Genomic DNA, 22,293 nt, shown 5'->3' on the forward strand with positions numbered 1-22,293 from the left:
AATCATTTCTTCCCATAGAAGAAACAGTACCTTCCCTCTTATGGTATGCTAGAACTCGACACATTTTCAAGCTGCAGGCAGTTAGGGGAGTCACTGGAGTGATCCCAAGGAGGATGAGAAACATCTTCCAAGACACTCAACTCAGGAAGGTTTTCATCCTCTTCAGGCAAGGGAAGACTGCTGTCCTCCAGCCAAAGGCAGGAGACTGGCTTCTGTAGCCTCCCTGATTCAAGAGCACCCAGGATTTAAGGTCCTCATCCGTATCCTCACAGATGCCTCCGTCCCAAGTCTGAGTCTCACCATTTCCCTATCAAAGCTGTGACTTTAGCATAGATGTTTAAAGTAGAAGACCTGTATATTCAGTCTCCTTTGCCATTCTGCCACCCCCTAAGATTAAATTTGGAGCTTGAATTTTAGCACAGACTGTCCTTTCGTCTCCCCTTCCTTCCTTCCTTCCTTCCTTCCTTCCTTCCTTCCTTCCTTCCTTCTTCCTTCCTTCCTTCCTTCCTTCCTCCCTCCCTCCCTCCCTCCCTCCCTTCCTTTCTTTCTCTCTGTCTTTTCTTTTCTTTCTCTTTCAGAGATGGGATCTCACGCTGTTGTCCAGGCACAATCATAGCTCACTGCAGCCTTAAACTCCTGAGCTCAAGCGATCCTTCTGCCTCAGCCTCCCGAGTAGCTGGGATTACAGGAGCAAGCCACTGTGCCTGTCCAGACTGCCGTTTTGCTACACAGTCCCTTTACTTGCTGTCATGGAAGATTTCTGACTTTCACAGAATGTCTTGACCTGATAGTTGGCTGATCTGCACTTGTCTTTGTCTTTCTTTGAGGCACTCTTCAAAACTTTTATGGCATTTCACAAAAGCCAGTCAATTCCACTACTCTTATAATTACCATTGCCCCCTTTCATGCCAGTATTAGATTCTATATAAGTGAAACTTTCCCTTCCACAACATCCTGTCCACCACAGGTGAGAGTTTGATTGTTATGCCAGAGGTTATCAACACCACAATTACTACCAGCAATGGAGCTTTTGTTTTCATCTGTCTGGTGAGTAAACCTCTTCCAGAATACCATCTTGAGGGGATGCTTTCTCCAATTACACCAGGTATTACTGTCTTAGTTTGGGTCCACCCAAAAGCAGAGTATGAGGTAAGGAATTGAGTTCAGGTAATTTATTTGCAAGATGACTCCAGAAAGTAGGAACGAAGGAGTAAGCTTATTGAGAGAAGGAAGATGGAAAAGTAAAAAAAAAAAAAAAAGTATGTTATTGAACTAATTACCACAGTGGCGATTGGGCTTAAGCGTTCTGAGGATCCTTTGAGGAACCATGTGGAATACACTTGAGAATGGCGCCTGCAAAAGAGGGGAGGCTGAACAATTTATCCCCTGGCTTGCAGGCACCACTGGCTGGGGTTCTAATGGGGGAATATTTCTCCTTTGGGCTTGCCCTGTACACATATAAGCTCCTAGCATATAAGCTCCCACTGCTTCAAAAAAAGACTTGGGAAAGGAAGTCAGAGAGATGAAGAGGAACTTGCGGTGGGACTCTGTCAGCATGCATGGGAAAATGCATTACAGCTGCAGCAAAAAAATCAAAGATGGGCTGAGTGTGTGTAGAGCATCTACTTTATCACCCAAGCCAGTCCCATACACCCAACAAATGGTCTCCTTTAATTAAATATTCCCATCTCTTCCTTGCTAAGAACCCTACTTATAAGCCCTATTCATTCTTACCAGGATAACCTCTGTCTCTTCAAAGGCACTGAATGAGAGAAGAAACAACCCGTGTGTGTTTTGTAAAATGTGCTGAAGTCAGGAAAGATCCTAGTGAGAGGTGTTGGTGAGTTCCTGTTAGGTGTTCTTTTTTTACATTTTGTATTAAATTACTGGGGTAAAACTATAAGCAAGTTATAGTTATCCAATCCCTTGCTCCTGGCTTGAAAATCCAGTGGCCAGAGACATAATTTAGCTCTACCTTTCATGGCACTCTTTTGGTGGTCTCTCAGAGAGGATATTATAATATCTAGATGAGAAATAATATAGGGTTTTATTTTTATTTCATTATTTATTTATTTATTTTAGAGATAGGTACTCATCTGTTGCCCAGGCTACAGTGCCATGGTGTAATCATAGCTCACTGCAGCCTTGAACACTTGGGCTCAAGTGATCCTTCCACCTCAGCCTCCTGTGTAGCTAGGACTACAAGTGCACACCACCACACCAAGCTAATTATTTTTATTTTTATAGAGACAGGGTCTTGCTATGTTGCCCAGGCTGGACTTGAACTCCTGGCTTCAAGTGATCCTTCTGACTCAACCTCCCTAAGCACTGAGATTATAGGTGACAGCCACCATGCCCAGCCAGGTTTTTCTATTTTTGTGTGTGTGTGAACTTCTGGTCCATCTTCCATTGCCTTCCAATGGGGGCAGTTGGTTGAAGTAGCAAGATGTTGACTCTTCTGGGTTTCTCTTTCACAGTAGGTTCTTCTGTGAGTTTGGACTTTGGCTTTGGCAAGATTCTTCTTTGTATTTGAGCCTATCTCGTTCCACCTCTCCTCCAAGCAACTTATGTCATTTGAAAAGAATTCTTTAGGCCATTGATTACAAAAATCACTCCTTTGAGTTGGTGACATTGGCTAGCAGGGGAAAAAGGTACCTACTGTGTATTCTGGTCAGTGGCTTGAAAACAGCCACCTCCTCAGCTTGCTGTCTTTATTGCCTCATCTCTCATGACACTTGTTTTCTTCACTGCTCCTGGCATGTCTTCAGGTTATTGACTTCTGGGATTTGCAGATTTGGTAATGTGGTACTGCTTTGAAAGGAGTACTTTACACTGCTTTGGAAGAATAGAAAGAAAGAAAAGGTTAATGCTAAGGACTATTATTGGTATTGGTATTGGTCTAGGCTGAGATTCGGTATGGGAGTGATAGCACTCTGGATAAATGCTTGAACACACTTTTGTCTCTCCTACCTCCTGACAGCAACTACTTACCCACCCCTACTCCTCCCCACTTGCTCCTCTCAGGTCCAGGCCTGTCCCTGTCGGAAGGCATAGGCTGGTCTCCAGGAAGCCCGTCCAAGCTCAGAACTTAGAGACAAAGCAAAGCATTCTGCACAGTCCTGCTTGACATTTCCTGTCTTTTCTCATTTGAAGATTTTATTGTGTTACCCTGGTGATGAGAAATGTGGTTAAGAAAGAGGAATTCACAGAGTAGAAAGTATGGGGGCCAGAAGAGGCAGTAAGAGTCCAGATTTAGAAAAATCCTATCAGAAGGAATGCTGGGGTCAGAACAATGATGACATTCCATTCCACCCTTCCCATCTTGCAGTTCACACAGTTCTCTCTCACCTCTGCCTCATGACTGGTTTTATTCACACTTAAAAAGTAATACTTCCTTTTTCAAAACATGTTTTTTTCACTTAAGAAACAGAGCTCAGCTTTCAGTTCTCCACCTCTTTTCCTCTTCCTCCTTCCTGTCCTACTCTCCAATTTCTTGTGTTCCCTTTATAAAACGAGCAATTGAAAGCAAAGACAAACAAAATGTGAACCATCACAAACACACGCTTGTAAAGCAAGTTTTATGTAACAGAATGAATATTCAAAAATGAAAAACAAATGTCTTACTTCAGATTTCACCCAAAAGTGAACTCTGAGGCAAGGATTTGGGTGCAAGCAGTTTATCTGGGAAGTTGTGGTACTATTTTACATATACATTTATATATGTATAAATCTTTTCTACCACGGTTCCTGGCTCATAACTCCCATAGCCCTTGTTACTTGCTAAGTGGCTGAAACAATAAACATATCTTTTGCTAAAGGTTTTATCCTTTTGTCTTTGGTTCCTGAAGCAGCTTCAGGGTGAAAAAGGTAAAAGGTAGTCTGTTGGTATAATGTTGCAATACCTTAGGCCTCAGAACTAGACCTTAGGAAACAGAATCTGTTTCTCTCTCTCTCTTTGACCTGCCTTCCTTTCACCTGCTCCCTTTTCTTCTCGAGGCAGGCCATAGAAACTAAAAATATACTCTAATCTTCCCTCACCTTTCTGTCTTGGAGCTGGCCATAAAGAAATTATCTGACTACATTGTCTGATTGTAGGCCATAATGTTACTGAACCAAACTGGGGTCCTCACACCGGGTGCAGTAAGGCCGAACAACCACACCGAGGTTTTGCATCAGGAGGAGGGAAGGTGATATGGTTTGGCTGCGTCCCCACCCCAATCTCATCTTGAATTGTAGCTCCCATAATTCCCATGTGTTGTGGGAGGGACCTGGTGGGAGATAATTGAATCATGGGGTGGTTCTCCCATACTATACTCGTGGTAGTGAATAAGTCTCATGAGATCTGATGGTTTGATAAGGGGAAACCCCTTTTGCTTGGCTCTCATTCTCTATTGGCTGCCACCAGGTAAGACGTGCCTTTTGCCTTCCACCATGATTGTGAGGCCTTCCCAGCCATGTGGAACTGTAAGTCCATTAAACCTCTTTTTCTTTATAAATTACCCAGTCTCGAGTATGTCTTCATCAGCGGCATGAAACAGACTAATACAGAGGGAATTTCTTTGCAGAATGCCAAGTAAAGAAAACCAGGCAGCTCACACTTAAGACCCAACCTCCCTGTATCTTACAAGCAAGACTTTTTAAAGGCAGGGGTAAAGTTCAACAAAGCAGAAATTATAGGCAAAATCATAAATGTATCAAGGCTAAATGTTGGTTTGGCTTAAAAAGGTGAGATATCTTGAAGTGGAGTGTTACAGGTCATAGGTAGATTCAAAGTTTTTTTATTTGAAATTGGTTGAGGAAGAGAAGCTTTCTTTAAAATTGTGAGTTCGGCAGACAGAAATGATAGGTCTGGCCCATGGGCATGACTTCCTCCAGGTCCCTCAGGAAGAAATTTAGAACAAAGAACCATGGTGAGAGTTCAGTCCTCAATTCTTATCTGAGGTCTTCGTGCCAGTGGACCCATTTAGTGGGGGTCCAAGTTTCTGAAAAACAACTCAGGTACATGTATTAAGATGTTTTCTTTAGGCTGCGCATGGTGGCACTTTGGGGGGCCAATGTGGGTGCATCACCTGAAGTCAAGAGTGGGAGACCAGCCTGACCAACATGGTGAAACCCCGTCTCTACTAAAAATACAAAATTAGTTGGGTGTAGTGGTGCGTGCCTATAATCCCAGCTACTTGGGAGGCCAAGGCAGGAGCATCACTTGAACCTGGGAGGTGGAGGTTGCAGTGGCCGAGATCACACTGCTGCACTCTAGCCTGGGCAACAAGAGCAAAACTCCGTATCAAGGAAACAACAACAACAACAACAAAAAAGATGTTATCTTTAGCTTCTGCAAGGAACCAAACACCTCATGACTGTAACTTCCTTGTGGATTGTCTTAAGCTACTATTACTGTCCTGCTTGCCAAGTTGCTCATTTACTTCTCAGGGCTGGCTAGGTGCCTGGAATTTCCCCTTAAGGAACTAAAGATTTTCTTTTATTTCATGCTTGGGGGGAAGAGGTTCCAGTAGACCCCTAAGAGGGGTCCCTGCTCCATCTCAATAAGACCCCCATTTCAAAAGGAGTCCTGCTCCATATCCTGGAAGAAGGAAAACTGTACAGACAGGCCAAGAAGAATCTGGACAGACAAGCCTTGCTGGGTTTCTCCACCCAATCTATTAGTATGAGATCATACACTTTTTACCCAATCACATTTCTCACAGTTGCCAACATTCCTATCCATTGAAGTCTCCATAAAAGGCACAAGAGGACAGGTTGTGGAGAGCTTTCAGATAGCTTAATACATGGATCTTCCTGGAGGGGGGCACACCTGAAGAGGGCATGGAAGCTCCACACCCCTTCCCATACCTCACCCTATGCATCTCTTCATCGTATCCTTTGCAATCTCCTTTGTAATAAGTCAGTGTTTCCCTGAATCCTGTGAGTGACTCTAGCAAATTAATGGAACCCAGAAGCGGGGTTTGGGATCTCCAGTTTATAGCTAGTCAGTCAGAAGCACTGGTGAAAGAACGTGGACTTGAGATAGGCATCAAAAGTGGGAGAAATCTTGTGGACTGAGCCCTCAACCTGGAGGATCTGATGCTATCTCCAGGTAGGTAGTGTCAGAATTATGCTGGAGGACACCCAGCTGGTGTTCATTGCAGGATTGATTGCTTGCTGGCTGGTGGGGAGAAACTCCCACACGTCTAGTGTGAGAGTACGGTGGGAGAAACTGAGTTTATTATTTTCTACACAGAGGTGATCCTGGGAACTATGATGAGGGAGAAATGAAATGGTACAGGAAATGGAAGGAGACAGGACGAAGATCAATGCATTATCTTTGCATTGGACAATGCAATACACAGGTTACTGCCATGAGTAATTGGGGTTCACTATCACTGTGGACACTCTGAGACACGTTGTAAAGCACATCTGAAATTGTTCCAAGAGACAAGAAAGCAAGGGTTTTTATCCATCAATATCTGCCCATTACTGGTTGAAGTTTGCTCCCCAGGAAATTAACTCCCCGAGAGCTCTCAGGCAGAGGGATGCTTAAGGTGAAAAGTCATTGGGGGGTAAGCAAATTGTCTACCTAAATATAGTTGACCTCCAGGGTTGGCCAGAGGGATATGGGCTAGACACTGACATTAGCTAGTCAAATATTTCTGTCTGAATAAAGCCAGTAGCTAGTTTAGCTTTTACCTCTCTGTACTGACCCGTTGGTTTAGTTTTCTTGAACATTAAAAATACTCTAGGCTGGGTGCGGTGGCTCATGCTTGTAATCCCAGCACTTTGGGAGGCCGAGGCGGGCAGGTGACTTGAGGTCAGGAGTTCAACACCAGCCTGGCCAATGTGGCGAAACCTCGTCTCTACTAAAAAAATACAAAAATTAGCCAGGTGTGGAAGCAGGCGCCTATAGTGCCAGCTCCTTGGGAGGCTAAGGCAGGAGAATCGCTTGAACGTGGAAGGGGGAGGTTGCAGTGAACTGAGATTACGCCACTGCACTCCAGCCTGGGCAACAGAGCAAGACACTGTCTGAAAATACCCCCAAAAAACAAAACAAAAAAACTTCTTAATATTCTCATGTTTTTGTAGGCTCTGTGAAAATAGTAATGCCCTGTAATGTCTCACATTTCTCACAATGCACTTTCTTTCTTTCTTTTTTTTTTTTTTTTGGAGATGGAGTTTCGCTCTTGTTGCCCAGACTGGAGTACAACAGCGTGATCTCAGCTCGCTGCACCCTCTACCTCCTGGGTTCAGGCGATTCTCCTGCCTCAGCCTCCCGAGTAGCTGGGATTACAGGCATGCGCCACCACGCCTGGCTAATTTTTTTGTTTTTTTTTAGTAGAGACGGGGTTTCTTCATGTTGGTCAGGCTGGTCTCGAACTCCTGACCTCGGGTGATCCGCCCGCCTCGGACTCCCAAAGTGCTGGGGTTATAGGTGTGAGCCACCATGCCCAGCCACAATGCGCTTTCATATCAGTTATCTCATTTAATCTCAAAACAGTCCTTGAGATAAATATTATTAGCCTTACTTTACTATAGGATAACAGTGACCAAGATAAGTTAAATATTCCCCTATAAGGCCATAAATCAAGCAAGTTGCTAATGTTCAAACTTCACTCTTTTGATTGTAATTTTGGTACTTTTCCCACCATACCCATATTTGTCTTCTATAATCACACAAATTTCTTGAGTGTGGGCATGGGATGTAACATACTAATAATGCTTAAATAATATGTACAAATCATGTTAACATTCTTCATATGAATCCTTTGTACTCATATCCCTCACTGGTACAAGTGCAATACATAGTAGAAGATAACCACCATAAAGACACACAAAAAAATTAAAGAATGAAGGACAGGCTGGGTGCAGTGACTCATGCCTGTAATCCCAGCACTTTGGGAGGCTGAGGTGGGCAGATCACCTGAGGTCAGGAGTTCAAGACCAGCCTGGCCAACATGATGAAACCCTGTCTGTATTAAAAATAAAATTAGCTAGGCCTGGTGGCGTGTGCCTGTAATCCCAGCTACTCAGGAGGCTGAGGTAGGAGAATCGCTTGAACCTGGGAGGCAGAGGTTGCAGTGAGCCGAGATCGTGCCACTGCACTCCAGCCTGGGAAACAGAGTAAGACTTCATCTCAAAAAAAAAAAAAAAAAAAAAAAAAAAAATAAAGGATATAAATGCATTATAAATAGAGAAATGCTAGGAAGAAACTGAACAGTATTCTATCATGGAACAGGAGTAGTTAGGGCAGGGCACAGAGAACAGCAGATTGTTTTCCATCCCTCATCAGAAGATTGGGAGTATAATTTTCAATGAAAAGAGTGACGTTGATCATAAATGTAAGATATTGGCCCTGTAGGATTTGCTGTAGACCAGCAGTTAGTGGAATTCTTAATTCCTCCCAATTATTACTAAAATTGTTCTACCCTAAAGACCAAGAAGGCATGAGAAAGGTGGCCTGTGCCTAAAATAATCTCCACTTAGAATCAGGCGTATCAGGCAATATGAATCATAGTAAATAAGCTTCAGTATGTATCAGCAAAGTATAGAGAGAGGTATTACCAGCAGAAAATCTTGAGTTTGAAAATATCACTATAGGCTGGGCATGGTGGCTCACACCTGTAATCCCAGCACTTTGGGAGGCTGAGGTGAGTGGATCACCTGAGGTCAGGAGTTTGAGACCAGCCTGGCCAATATGGTGAAACCCCATCTCTACTAAAAATACAAAATATTGGACAGGCGTGGTGGCGTGAGCCTGTAGTCCCAGCTACTCAGGAGGCTGAGGCAGGAGAATTATTTGAACCCAGGAGGCAGAGGTTGCAGGGAGCCAAGATAGTGCCATTGCACTCCAGCCTGATGACAGAGTGAGACTCCATCTCAAAAAGAAAAGAAAAGAAAATATCACTAAAAAAGGGTAGAGAAGAACAATATGAGCTCTAAAGTAGGACAGACCTGCCAAGAAATGCTACAAAGAGCATATAGCAGGCCTTGGTTTTCTATACAATGTCTACTCCTTTCTTATTCTTTCTTAACAGGACCCTAGTTTTGCTCAGATATTCATCTATTCTGCATGCAGTTCTGGAGTAACCTCCAGCTCAGGAGTCAACTCTAATTTGTCTGAATCAATTATGATATTCTTATTCTCCTGCCAGCAATTGGTTTATGATCATGTGGTTCAGGGACCTGGTTCTTGTCCATGACAAGGATAGAGAAGGACCTGCTTTCTGCCTGTGGACACTGCTGTGTCTGGATGTGATGCCTGAAACTACTGCATTCATCTTGTTATCAGGGTATGAAGCCAGGACACTTATGAGTGTAGAGTGGAAAGATAAAATGAAGCTGGATCCAAGATGACATTGATGAGTAGCTACATCAACCCCCCCAAATCTATTTACTGACTACTTCTGGATTTTCTGATATATGAGTTAACAAATTTCTATTATTTAAGCCAATCTGGCTAAGTGATTTTTTGTAATTTATAGACAAAGACACTTTAACTGATGCAAGAATTAGGATGGTGGTAGACCTTTCATCCCAGCATGCATTCTTTGCTCTTTCAATAATGAAAGATGAGCAAGACAAAACTAGAAGATAGTGCATAATTGGATGTCCAATTTATTTGTTGGAAAAAATTCAGGGAAATTCTAAGGAACCACATCTATGTTTTTCTGAGACAGGAAAACAAAATATTTTTAAAAAGAGAGAGGAAGCCAGGCGCGGTGGCTCATGCCTGTAATCCTAGCACTTTGGGAGTCTGAGATGGACGGATCACGAGGTCAAGAGATGGAGACCATCCTCGGCCAACATGGTGAACCCCATCTCTACGAAAAATACAAAAATTAGTCAGGCATGGTGGCACACATCTGTAGTCCCAGCTACTTGGGAGGCTGAGGCAGGAGAATTGCTTGAACACAGGAGGTGGAGGTTGCAGTGAGCAGAGATAGAGCCACTCTACTCCCAGCCTGGTGTCAGAGCGAGACTCCATCTCAGAAAAAAAAAAAAAAAAAGAAAGAGCAATGTTCATTCTTTACTCTGGTAAGAATGTATTGTGCCACATACTGGAAAACGATGATTTTTTATCTTATTTATGTAAGTTTTTATTTTTATTTTTGAGATAGGATCTTGCCCTATTGCCCAGGCTGGAGTGCAGTGATGTGATCAGGGCTCACTGCAGCCTCAGCCTCCCAGGCTCAAACAATCCTCCTGAGTATCTGGGACCGCAGGTGCCTGCCACCAAGTCCAGTTAATTTTTGTATTTTTGCCATGTTGGCCAGGCTGGCCTCAAACCCCTGGGCTCAAGCGATCTGCACACCTCGGCCTCCCAAAGTACTGGAATTACAGGCTTGAGCCACCATGCCCAGCCAACGATATTTTTTAAAAGATGTTTGAAAATATTCCAAATACCACAGCAAGAAAAATGGGGAAAGTGTTGGCTTTTAGAATGTGGAATCTCTAAAATGAGAACTTAAACCTTTTGAGGGCAAGGATAACATCTCAGGTTTGCATTCCCAGGGTCCAGCATAGTGCCTGATAATAAAAGCTTGTCAGGGATGTAATCTGAGAAACTGGGAAAATGTGCTCAAAATGGTATCACACAAATAGCATCACATAGAAGATGTCCCTACAAAGATTGTAAGAATACAGTCTTAACTGTGTAAAGTGTCAAGATGCCACAACTTACCAAGACTTTGATGATTTCATTTTTTAAATGGTGCATGCTTTCAAAATTACAACTTATATTTTATTTACATGTAAAATTAAATGGCTCTTCACTCCTTAAGTGTGGACTGCTAATAGAGACATCTTTCCAAAAAACCTTATAAAAAGATGGAAAAAGCATAACTTCAGAGTGCAGAAAGTTACTACGCAATACTACCTCAACTAGGTGATCAAGGTCAACATCAATAGTGATAAGTCATTTTGATAGCATGTGCCCTTTATCTGATGTGATGAAAATAGCACTTGATTTCTGTGATCTTCACTGTCAAAACCCCTAAGTCCAGTCGAATTATGAGAAAAATGTAAACATTGGCCAGTACTACTCAAAACTGTTGAGGCCATCAAAGCCAAGGAGAGCCTAAGAGATATGATGACTAAATGTAATACGGTATCCTATATGGGATCCTGGAACAGAAAAAGGATAGCAGGTAAAAATTAAGGAAAATGGGATAAAATGTTGACTTTAGTTAATAATAGTGTGTCATACTAATATAAAATGTTAACAACAGGGGAAACTGGGTGTGGAATTTATAGGAACTTTCTTTACTATTGATATGGTTTGGCTCTGTGTCCTCGCCCACTTTCATCTTGAATTGTAATCCCCACATGTTGGAGGAGGGGCCTGGTGGGAGGTGATTGAAACATGGGGGTGGATTTCCCCCTTGATGTTCTCAGGATAGTGAGTGAGTCCTCCTGAGATCTGATGGTTTAAAAGTGTGTGGCACTTCCCCTCTCACTTGCAGTCTCTCCTGCTCCACCATGGGAAGACGTGCTTACTTCCCCTTTGCCTTCCGCCATGATTCAGTTTCCTGAGGCTTCCCAGTCATGTTTCCTATTAGGCCTGCAGAAGTGTGAGTCAATTAAACCTCTTTTCTTCATAAATTACTCAGTCTCAGGTGGTTCTTTTTTTTTTTTTTGAGACGGAGTCTCGCTCTGTCGCCCAGGCTGGAGTGCAGTGGCCGGATCTCAGCTCACTGCAAGCTCCGCCTCCCGGGTTCCCGCCATTCTCCTGCCTCAGCCTCCCGAGTAGCTGGGACTACAGGCGCCCGCCACCACGCCCAGCTAGTTTTTTGTATTTTTTTAGTAGAGACGGGGTTTCACCGTATTAGCCAGGATGGTCTCGATCTCCTGACCTCGTGATCCGCCCGTCTCGGCCTCCCAAAGTGCTGGGATTACAGGCTTGAGCCACCGCGCCCGGCCTCAGGTGGTTCTTTACAGCAGGGTGAAAATGGACTAATGCAACTACCTTCACAATTTTTCTGTAAATCTAAAATTGTTCTAAAAAAAGTTTATTTAAAGAATATATGGGCTGAAAACAGATACCTTCATTTTTTTTTGAGCTATGTTTTCCATTTTCCCAATAATTTTCATCTAATACAAAGCTGGTCTTGCCCTTTCAGTAATAGAAATACATTTAAAAAACCATACACATTGCAGAAATTTATTATAATCTGTACGTTGACAGCAAACATCAAGTACATTTATTGCCAAGATTCATAGTCAGTTGGCAAGCATTTATTTTAATTAAGTATGTATAACTAACATAAAGATATCAGTCATGAACAGCTGAATGTCAGTAAGTTACCAGCTCCATAATTAAACAAACCACGTCACTGTTTAAGGTCATATAATTGTCTTAGATTTTTGGCATGCTTTTTAAAAATTGTCATTTGTGAATTGGATACTGCTAGAAAAAGAAATGCTATTTAAAAAACCAAAATGACATATTTAAAAAGAGAACGTATTAAATGATAATTTGTACAGCTATTACTCAGAGTGGGACCTTTCGTCTTCTCATCTGCATTCACAGTCTTAGGATTTTGAAAAGTAAGCCAACTACTGGCTGTGCCATGAGGCTATTAGTTTAACTTTTATAACTAGAGGTCATATGAATCATTCAGAGTAAACTCAGTATAACCACTTAATTGGCTGGCTCTAACTTTAGTTTTGAAACTAATTAACTGGTTAGGCTTCGGTAAATTACTTAATCTTTTTGTGCCTCAGTTTTCTCATCTCTAAAAAGGACTAATTGTAATTATCTGATGTGGCACAAAGATGTTGTAACAAAGTAAAGTAATAGGCATGAAAAGTGTTTGGGAGGCAAGGTTTATTTCACACTACAAAAAGTTCTTTGTAAATACAGATATTCACTGAAAAAAATCCGGTAAGTTATGGTGAATGGGAAAGGTTCTGGAAGAAAACAGAGATTGGTAATTAGGAGTAAGTTTTTCCAAAAATGAGAAAAAGCCATAAACATTTGTTGCACTAATTTATCCAAATTACTCACTTCATGAAATGTTTTTGTAGGCCATATATTACTTTCACAGTTCTCATGGGAATATCAACATTTGGGGTAAATCTATTATCCTGAAATTGTAATACAGAATTGTTAATGGTAATACCACTTCATGTGTAGTAAACATTAAATGTATAAGCTGTACATGAAAATAATTTCTACATGATTTCAGTCTACCAAAGCCAATAATCTCTCTCATGGAAACTTATGTTCATATACCTTTCTTAGGTTGTCATGGGATTCTTAAGTTTTAAAATACTTATGTTTACTAATATTACCATTGTCATTCCAAAAAAAAATGACACTAGAAAAAATTATCTCTAAATATGATGGATTTACTCAGGAATAGAAGTAAAGATTATAATTTGGAGTACATGGAATGGCAAGCCACCAGTGCATTTATTTGGCAAGGGAAGGGTAAGGGGAGCTTTTATTAGGAAAAAAGAGTCTTACATAAACTGCTTAGAAACAGAGTTCATTCAGCCGGGCACAGTGGCTCATGCCTGCAATCCCAGTACTTTGGGAGGCCAAGGCAGGTGGATCACCTGAAGTCAGGAGTTCAAGACCAGCCTGGCCAACATGGTGAAAAGTCATCTCTAATAAAAAACCAAACCAAAACAAAATACATTAGCTGGGTGTGGTGGAGTGCGCCTGTAATTTCAGCTACTCGGGAGGCTGAGGCAGAAGAATTGCTTGAACCTGAGAGGAGGAAGTTGCAGTGAATGGAGATCTCACCACTGCACTCCAGCCTGGGTGACAGAGTGAGACTTTGTCTCAAAAAAAAAAAAAAAAAAGGAAAGAAAGAAAGAAACAGAGTTCAGAGTTCATTAGTTCCCAAGGTTCAAAGTCAGAGTTATTGTCAGTTCATTGTTGGAGATGCTGTTACTGGACAAGTGTTCCTTGGAGAACATTATATCTGCAGTACTGCAGTCTTCAAGAATGTCTAGTGACATACCTTATTAAAGCAGGAGGTGCATGAAGCCCTCAAAGGGTTTTTATAAAGTCCTTTGAAACAGTTCTTGTCTCAGACATGTAAGCATGAGCCTTCTCTCCTTCAGGCCTTGCTAACCCTGTTTGTCTGGGTCTGACATCTTGGTATCTGCAACTTTCACACAGTGAATGAGAATACAGGGTTTTGAAAGCAGAGCAGATTATTATTTGCTTACAGCAAATAACCATATCAGTTCTCCTTTGCCTCAATTCTAAACTCTAAGATCTTAACACTAAGACCTAGATCAGATGTCAGCCTACACATATCAGAGTTTGTAATGTAAGTGAAGAATCCTGAAAACGTAAATCTGGACATTTATACAGGAAAGAAATAGCTGTTTCTCCTTCTCTCCTGAAATGTGGGGGCAAAAACCTTTGTTCTTTCAAAAGAATCCTGGATTCTTATTCTTACACTTTGAAGTGTAAATAAATCTCTCCAAGGGAAGATAAGACTAGTAGCTCCTTGGATGGTTGTATAGTAATTAAAGCTGCCCCAAATGTGTTGAAATAAAGTGAGAAATAGTAGCCACTCTATCACTGCAGGCTACCAGGATACATTTGAAAGGTTTAAAAACTTTTTTAAAGTATGTCATAGATGGAAGGATTATGGAATAGAGAATCTCCAAACCTTTTTTTGAGTCTGTCATATAAATTTTAAAAAGCAATGCTTTTTCCCCCTGCTCTTAGTATTCTAAAGAAATTTAGGATATATTTATTAGGTGACAATATTCTTTACAAATATGAACTGTATTGGAATAAAAGGTCAATTAGATATTGCTCTATGCTTGACTAGGGTTTTCCAGAGAGCAGAATCAGGAATTCTGGGAGTGAGGTCTAGAATCTGTGTTTTAACGAGCTCTCCACATAATTCCCAAATTTGAAAGTTTGAGAAGCACTAGTTAGTGTGTGTGTTTTGTGTGTGTGTGTGTGGTGTAATGTGGTGTGGTGTGTAGGGTTCTTGTATGGTTGCTATGACGTTCATTTTCTTCCTTGTTTGTAGTAAATATGAGTCACTCATCCAGACCTTTTGATGCCTTAATCTATGATGGGCAAATTTCCCTTGACACTCTCACTGAATAGTTTTTATTGAATGAGATTGGAGCACCTGTCTGGAGTAGAACCATCACCAAGAACTCGAGTCTCTTCTCTCTCCTGAAATGCTGCTAAATGGCCTCTACCCCAGGCTCTATCGATGTCCTCTGCACTTCAGTTTGCCTCCTCCAAGTCAGCAGCTCTAGAACTGGCTAGCACTGGTGGCAATTTTGTTTTCTTTGCCTCTGCCAAAATTCCATGGTGGTGTACTGGGGTTGTTACTCTTAAAAACTTTTTCTTGACTTTTTAAAAGACTGTCTACCTTTTCAAATCATAGTCTTCTCTTCAAATTGCAGGCAGTGCCTGCAATCCTCTTCATGGATTGAAAATGACGTGCTCTCTGGAGGTTGGGTTGGTTCCCTCTTTGGAAGGAGTCACCCACGGGTTGATGGATGGAGCTTGATGGATAGTGAAGAGAGCTGCTGGCCCAGGAGCTGAGACTCAGCACAAGCTTGGGTACCTGGGATGCTCCTGGGTTTCCCAACCATTAAAGCTTTGAGTGGAGTTGGGAATTCCTGAGCCAATAATCTCCACACTCCAGGAAACATAATTCACTTCTGCTCAGCTTCTAAATATTTTCTTCCTAGCTTTTGAAGGCGTCTATGAGTTGACCCAATACTATAAACCTAAATTTACTCCCCACTATTTTCCAAAACAAGCCTTCCTTCCATGCCACAAACAAACCAAACATATGCATCCCTTTTTGACTTTGCTTCCTTTCCACTTAGAAAGTTATTTCTTCAACCATCTCCCTTTGTAAATTATCCCTATTCCTATCTCCTCCATGAAACCCTTTCCCAACTATTCTTGGTCTTATAGTTCTCCCTGCTTTCTCAATTTCTGTAGCACTTGTCCTCAAACCATATAATTTAGCCGTTAATTACATACTGTGCCACACTATTTGCTCTTCTGCTAATGTGTCTTTACTTTTTTATTCTCCAACTAAATTATAAGTGTCATGAGACATTTCCCATCTCTTACTTCACAAATGTAGAAACCTGTTTAAAGTATACAGAAGAAATTAGAGTCATAGATTTAGAACTGATTTTTATCACTTAAACCTCAGCCTCTCTCACAGTCACTCTCCTGTTTGGTTCCATCCCTTTGAGTGTTCTGATTCTAGAATATTTTCTCCAAGTCTTTCATTTTACTTTTTCTGTGAACCTTCTCTCTCTCTCTGTCTCTCTGTCTCTTTCTTGGATGTTGACAAATGTTCATTTCACTGGATGAATACTTTAGCTATATATACAGAGCACCAAATGTTTTCATTAAAAAGATGTGGATGAGGATAGGATTATCTTGACTTTGTGGCATTTCACAAATGAGTTATTATAACATTGTGGCAAAATCTGACAAATTGAAGCTGTTAATGAACAGAGACTCCCACATTCATGAGGATTTTTATGAGAAATCTTAGAAACTCAGCTCTGCTTTTATTATTTAAAATGTCATCCTCTTCTCCTACTTCTACTGCTAAATGCCATTCCTTTATTTATGGAAAAGTCTACTAACTCGTTACTTTAAATGTTGCATAATATCTGCCTTAGTATTTTTAGACCTACGTCTGATAAAAATGTAGTTCTGCACTGCATTTTAGGCACTTTTTCTCAATTAAAAAAGAAGCTAGTGTATTAATTGTCTTTATCTTTAAACACACATTTAACTCATCTACGCGTCCCAGGGACTATCTATCCATCTCACTTAGGGGTTGGGCTCTGCTTCACCTAGCATAAGTCTAAGTATGGTGCTTTAACTCAATAAGGAAATATTTTTCTCGCATAACAGGAAGTGAGAAGTCCTTGAAAGTCCTTGAAAGTAAGCAGTCCACCTAGAGTTGGGTAGCCCAGGGACCCTGGGGCACCTTACCTGGGCCATCATCACCCCAGGCTCCTTTTTCTACTCTGCAGTGCTTAACATGTGCGTTTACTTTCCTGGTGGTCTCATGGTTACAGCATGGCTGTCCCACCTTTCGTTTTCCACCCAGGTTTTAGGTGGGGAGCAGCCAAAACAACAAACAAAAACAACAAGGAAGAACCGGAGGAGCCTGTATCAGGAAAGCAGAACTTTTGATCTCAAGCAGAGTTGAGCTTCTATCTCCAGGACAGAACTGTGTCATACGCTCATCTCGGCTGCAAGAGAGGTAAGGAAATGATTTTTTTTAGCTGGGTACACTGTGACCTAATCAAAATTGGGGTTTTTATTTGTAGGCAAAAAAGTGAAAAGGATATCAGATAGCCAACTAGCAGGGTCTATCCCATGGAACAGCCAGAGGCAGTTCCTCTGAATGATGAAGACCTACTTTCAGAGCTTGAAGATGTGGCAAGATTATGCATGTGTGGTTGGCTGAGACATTTCAGGCAAGACTGTGAAAGCTGTGAGCAGAATTTCAAGCACTCAGATACTGATTCACCATTCTTTTATATTTCACAATTAAAGTACTCCTTATTAGTTAAACCCACACAAATGCTTCCAGAGTTTCTTACGTTGAACATAGACGACCTGGGGAAAAATGTGAATTCCATTCTAAAGAGGCAAATTTTAACTCAGTAAAAAACTGCTATGGTTTTGCCAAACATTGGGTCTAGTTCATGAATATTTGCTGCCACCTGCAGTTTAAACTTGATATTCACTCTGGTCACCACCTGTAACTGAAGCGTGGCCCAGCAAGTGAAAAGGAAGGTTGCGATGCGTATCCTCGTCATTGCTGCAGCCTTATGCTTACTTAGAATTGAAGTTTCTATTTGTACATCCCTGTTCATAGCAACATTATTTATAATAGTCAAAGCGTGGAAGCAACCCAAGTGTCCCTTGATGGTAAATGGATAAACAGAATACGTTATATACAAACAATATAATATTATTCAGCCTCAAAAAGGAAGTTTTGACACATGCTATCACATAGATAAGCCTTGAAGACTTAACTGCAATAAGCCAATTACAAAAATATAACTAATATATTATTTCACTTATATGAGATTCTCAGAGCACTTAAATTCTCAGAAGCAGTAAGTAGAATGGTGGTTGACAGCAGGTAGGGAGGAGGCGTTTAATGGGTACAGAGTTTCAGTTGGAGAAGATGAAAAAGGACTGGAGGTGGATGGCGGTAATGGTTGCACAACAATATGAATGTTCTCAGTGCCCAGAATCGTACACTTGAAAATGGCTAAAATGGCAAAAGAGAATTTTTTAAAATGTTGAATTTCCAGGGAAATGAGGAAGCTGATTCCGCAGACTACGGAAACTGGGCGTATTCCAGCTTATGTTACCATGTAATAATAAGTTGGCACTAATTCTGTTGGGTTTCCCCATTCCCGAAAGAGAAGGTGCCTTGTCTGTTGATGAACAGATTGTCATATTCTGGTCACAATGCAAATTATTTTGGTGGTGTCGGGAATGCAGCAGTTTAATGTACTACAAAAAAAGCATGTAGTTGATTTAGCTGCAGGGAAGGAGGCAAGTTAGGGTAATTTGGGCACCTCATATTTCTCTATAAAATCCATTTCTTGGTGTATAGACTGAATGTTTTCATTAAAGAAATAGTTTTTGGACTGTTTAGTAGCCCTAGAGAAATTTAAAAAAAATTTTTTTATGGTCTTTTGGTAGTTTCAGAACATAGCAAAATAACAAGGCCACGTACTGCATATTATTCTAACTATTAAAACTATGTAATCCCTGATTGTGTTTATTCTGGAAAGAAAGCAGGTGGGGACCTCCTATGTCCATGAAATGTGTTATTATTATACATAAGGTGTCTGAATGATCATATTTCTTTTTTCTTTCTTTTTTTCTTTTTTTTTTTTCAGATGTAGTTTCACTCTTGTTGCCCAGGCTGGAGTGCAATGGCACAATCTCGGCTCATCGCAACCTCTGCCTCCTGGGTTCAAGCAATTCTCCTGCCTCAGCCTCCCTAGTAGCTGGGATTACAGGCACGTGACACCATGCCTAGCTAATTTTGTATTTTTAGTAGAGATGGGGTTTCTCCATGTTGGTCAGGCTGGTCTCGAACTCCCGACCTCAGGTGATCCTCCTGCCTCCCAAAGTGCTGAGATTACAGGCGAGAGCCACCGCGCCCAGCCTTGAATGATCGTATTTCAAATTGAACGTGTCATGACTTCCATTTGTGTTAGGTTAAACCATTTAGAAAACTCTTGAGGTAACATTTTTAGTTTTCCGGCCATTGAAAGTTGAATTGGTTTTAGAGTAGAGCAGTCTCCTTTATCCTTTTCACTTTCAGCTTAATTGATTTCCACCCTGACACTTGCAATTCAGATCGTCAGGAGCTATTACCTGTAATACCCTGAAGAGTGGCCCACAGGACAGGCATCACTCTACAGAGAAACTGAATTTTATTCTTTTGGAAAATGGACTGCAATCCTGTCTCATAACTTGAGATAGTCATACTATTTTTTAAAGGAAATGTATGGAAAAGATAAAAATGAAATTGAGAAAGGTAGTTAAAATATGAGGAGAGTTGAAAAACGATAGATGTGGAATCCAAGGCATCTATGGAAAACTTGTTTGTGTGGGATAAAGGATGCCTTCTGCGAAGAAACGCAGCAAAATGACCAACTGCCATAAAAGGGCATTTGCAGTACGTTTTTCCTTACACCAAATGCTAAGTGGAGCTGGAGAAGGGAGTGGAAGGTTTTACTTCCTGTCTCTCGTGGCAGAGGGGAGCGTAGTTGGCTACCAGCCCCCTTGCTGTTCTCTGGGTCCACACTGCCCCAGGATGGCTGCAGCCACCGACTGAGCATGACGGGGTACTACTGCCAGCCCAGTTCTGTGGCATGGCCACTGTGCTCACGGGCAAATTTCCTGATCACCATGATCAGATTATTTGACTCAACCCTTTAAAAAAATGCTCTTGTTGTGTTCTTGAAACATTAGAACTGTGGCCAAGAAACTCTCTTGCATGCTCAACCCACCCCCTAATTTCCCCAGATCTCCCTGGACTCTTAACATCCTTCCCTTTCACTGTTTAAATGAGGCCTGGCTGTGTCCTGAGTTACGGGTTCTCCTGCAGCTTTCTAAAGTCCCCATTATGACTTGGTGACTGGATGTGGAGACTTGCTTCCCAAGGATGTTTCTGAAACCAGTTTTCTTCCCTTTTTTTCCACCCCACCAACCCTCATCATGCTTCTTTGAAGCTCATGCCATACAACTATAGTTCTCAGTCCCCCCTTATCTGTGGTTTTGCTTTCCAAGGCTTCAGTTACTTGAAGTCAACTGTGGTCTGAAAATAGGTGAGTACAGTACAATAAGATACTGAGAGAGAGAGAGAGAGAGAGAGGGAAGGAAAGAGAGAGACAGAGAGAGACCACATTCACATAACATGTATTATATGACTGTAATCCCAGTACTTTTGGAGGCTGAGGTGAGTGGATCACTTGAGGTCAGCAGTTCGAGCCAACCTGTCCAACATGGTGAGACCCCCTGTCTCTACTAAAAATACAAAAATTAGCGGAGCATGGTGGCGCATGACTGTAATCCTAGCTACTCGGAAGGCTGAGGCGTGAGAACTGCTTGAACCCAGGAGGCGGAGGCTGCAGTGAGCTGAGATCATGCCACTGCACTTCAGCCTGAGCAACAGGGCAACTATATCTCAAAATAAATGAACAAATAAATAAATAACATTTATTACAGTATATTGTTATAATTTTCTATTTTATTGTTATTGTTCATCTCTTACGGTGCCTAGTTTATAAATTAAACTTTATCATAGGTATGTATGTGTAGGAAAAAAGCATAGCATATATAAAGTTCAGTGTGATCTGTGGTCTCCGGCAAGCACTGGGGGTCTTGGAACTTATCTGCCATGAATAGGGGTGACTACACTATCCCATATTGCTATTATCTCTCATTCACAGAACAGCTTCCAGGACAGTGTTTCTCTCTACCTGGGTTGTCAGATTTGGCAAATAAAAATACAAAATGTCCAGTTAAATTTGATTTTCAGACAAACAGCAAATAGTGTTTTATTTGGCAACCCCCTATTGTCCCTGATTCCTCCCATGAATTTCAGTGTTTCAGTGTCCACAGGGATGACCCCACTAACACCGTCTCTGTGTTGCTAGCTTCCTAACCTTCCATGACCGTATAAAGGAATGGACTTTCCTACCCTCTGAGGTCACCACTTCATAGATTCTTCTCTCTTGTCAATGCTCCTCCAGATATTGCCCCATTTATCTGTTATTTATTTTTTGTTTTATCTTATTTATTTGTTTTGAGACAAGATCTTGCTCTGTCACCCAGGCTGCAGTGCAGTGGCATGATAACTACTCACTGCAACCGCCACCTCCTGGGCTCAAGTGATCCTCCTGCCTCAGCCTCTAGAGTAGCTGGGACCACAGGTGTACGCCACCGTGCCTGGCTAATTGTTGTATTTTATGTAGATATGGGGTTTCACCATGTTGGCCAGGCTGGTCTTGAATGCCTGGGATCAAGTGATTCGCCTGCCTTGGCCTCCTAAAATGCTAGGATGACATGAGTGAGCTACTGTGCCTAGGCTTTATTTTGTATTTTGAGACAAGGTCTCACTCTGTCTCCCAGGCTGGAGTGCAGTGGCACAATCATAGCTTACTGCAGCCTCAAACTCTTGGGCTCAAGCCCAAGCCTCCCACCGCAGCCTTCTGCATATCTGGGAGCATTTTTTTCAGGTGCTTATTGAACATTTGTATATATTCTTTGGAGAAATATCTATTCAAATCCATTGCCAATTTTTCAATTTTTAGATAAATATTTACTTAATGTTCCAAATGATTATAAATTTGTCTTTTTTCAAAATGTTTCTGATGGTCTTCATTTTTCCATCAACCATATTTAAACTGGTCACAAAGAAACTGTTTATTCCACAGCTCAGATAAAATTGAATTTTCATATTCCAACAATATTTAAATATAGTTCATTCAATAACCATTTATTAATTATTTTATTATAGGCACTGAGAAATGGGAAGTTAATAAGATATGGCTCATATGCCTAATAATTCTGTTCTGATCACCCTGCAGAAGTAGGATAGACCCCATCTGAAATATGATTCAGAGGTTGAGATTGATGATGTGACTGAGCGAGGTAGCTCATGCCTGTAATCCTGGCACCTTGGGAGGCCAAGGCAGGAAGATCACTTGAGACCAGGAGCTCGAGACCACTGTGGGCAAAATAGTGAGACCGTGTCTCTATTTTAAAAAATAAAAAATAATTTTAGG

This window comes from Trachypithecus francoisi, unplaced genomic scaffold (assembly GCF_009764315.1).
Source record: "Trachypithecus francoisi isolate TF-2019V2 unplaced genomic scaffold, Tfra_2.0 Lachesis_group15, whole genome shotgun sequence".
NCBI lineage: Eukaryota > Metazoa > Chordata > Mammalia > Primates > Cercopithecidae > Trachypithecus > Trachypithecus francoisi.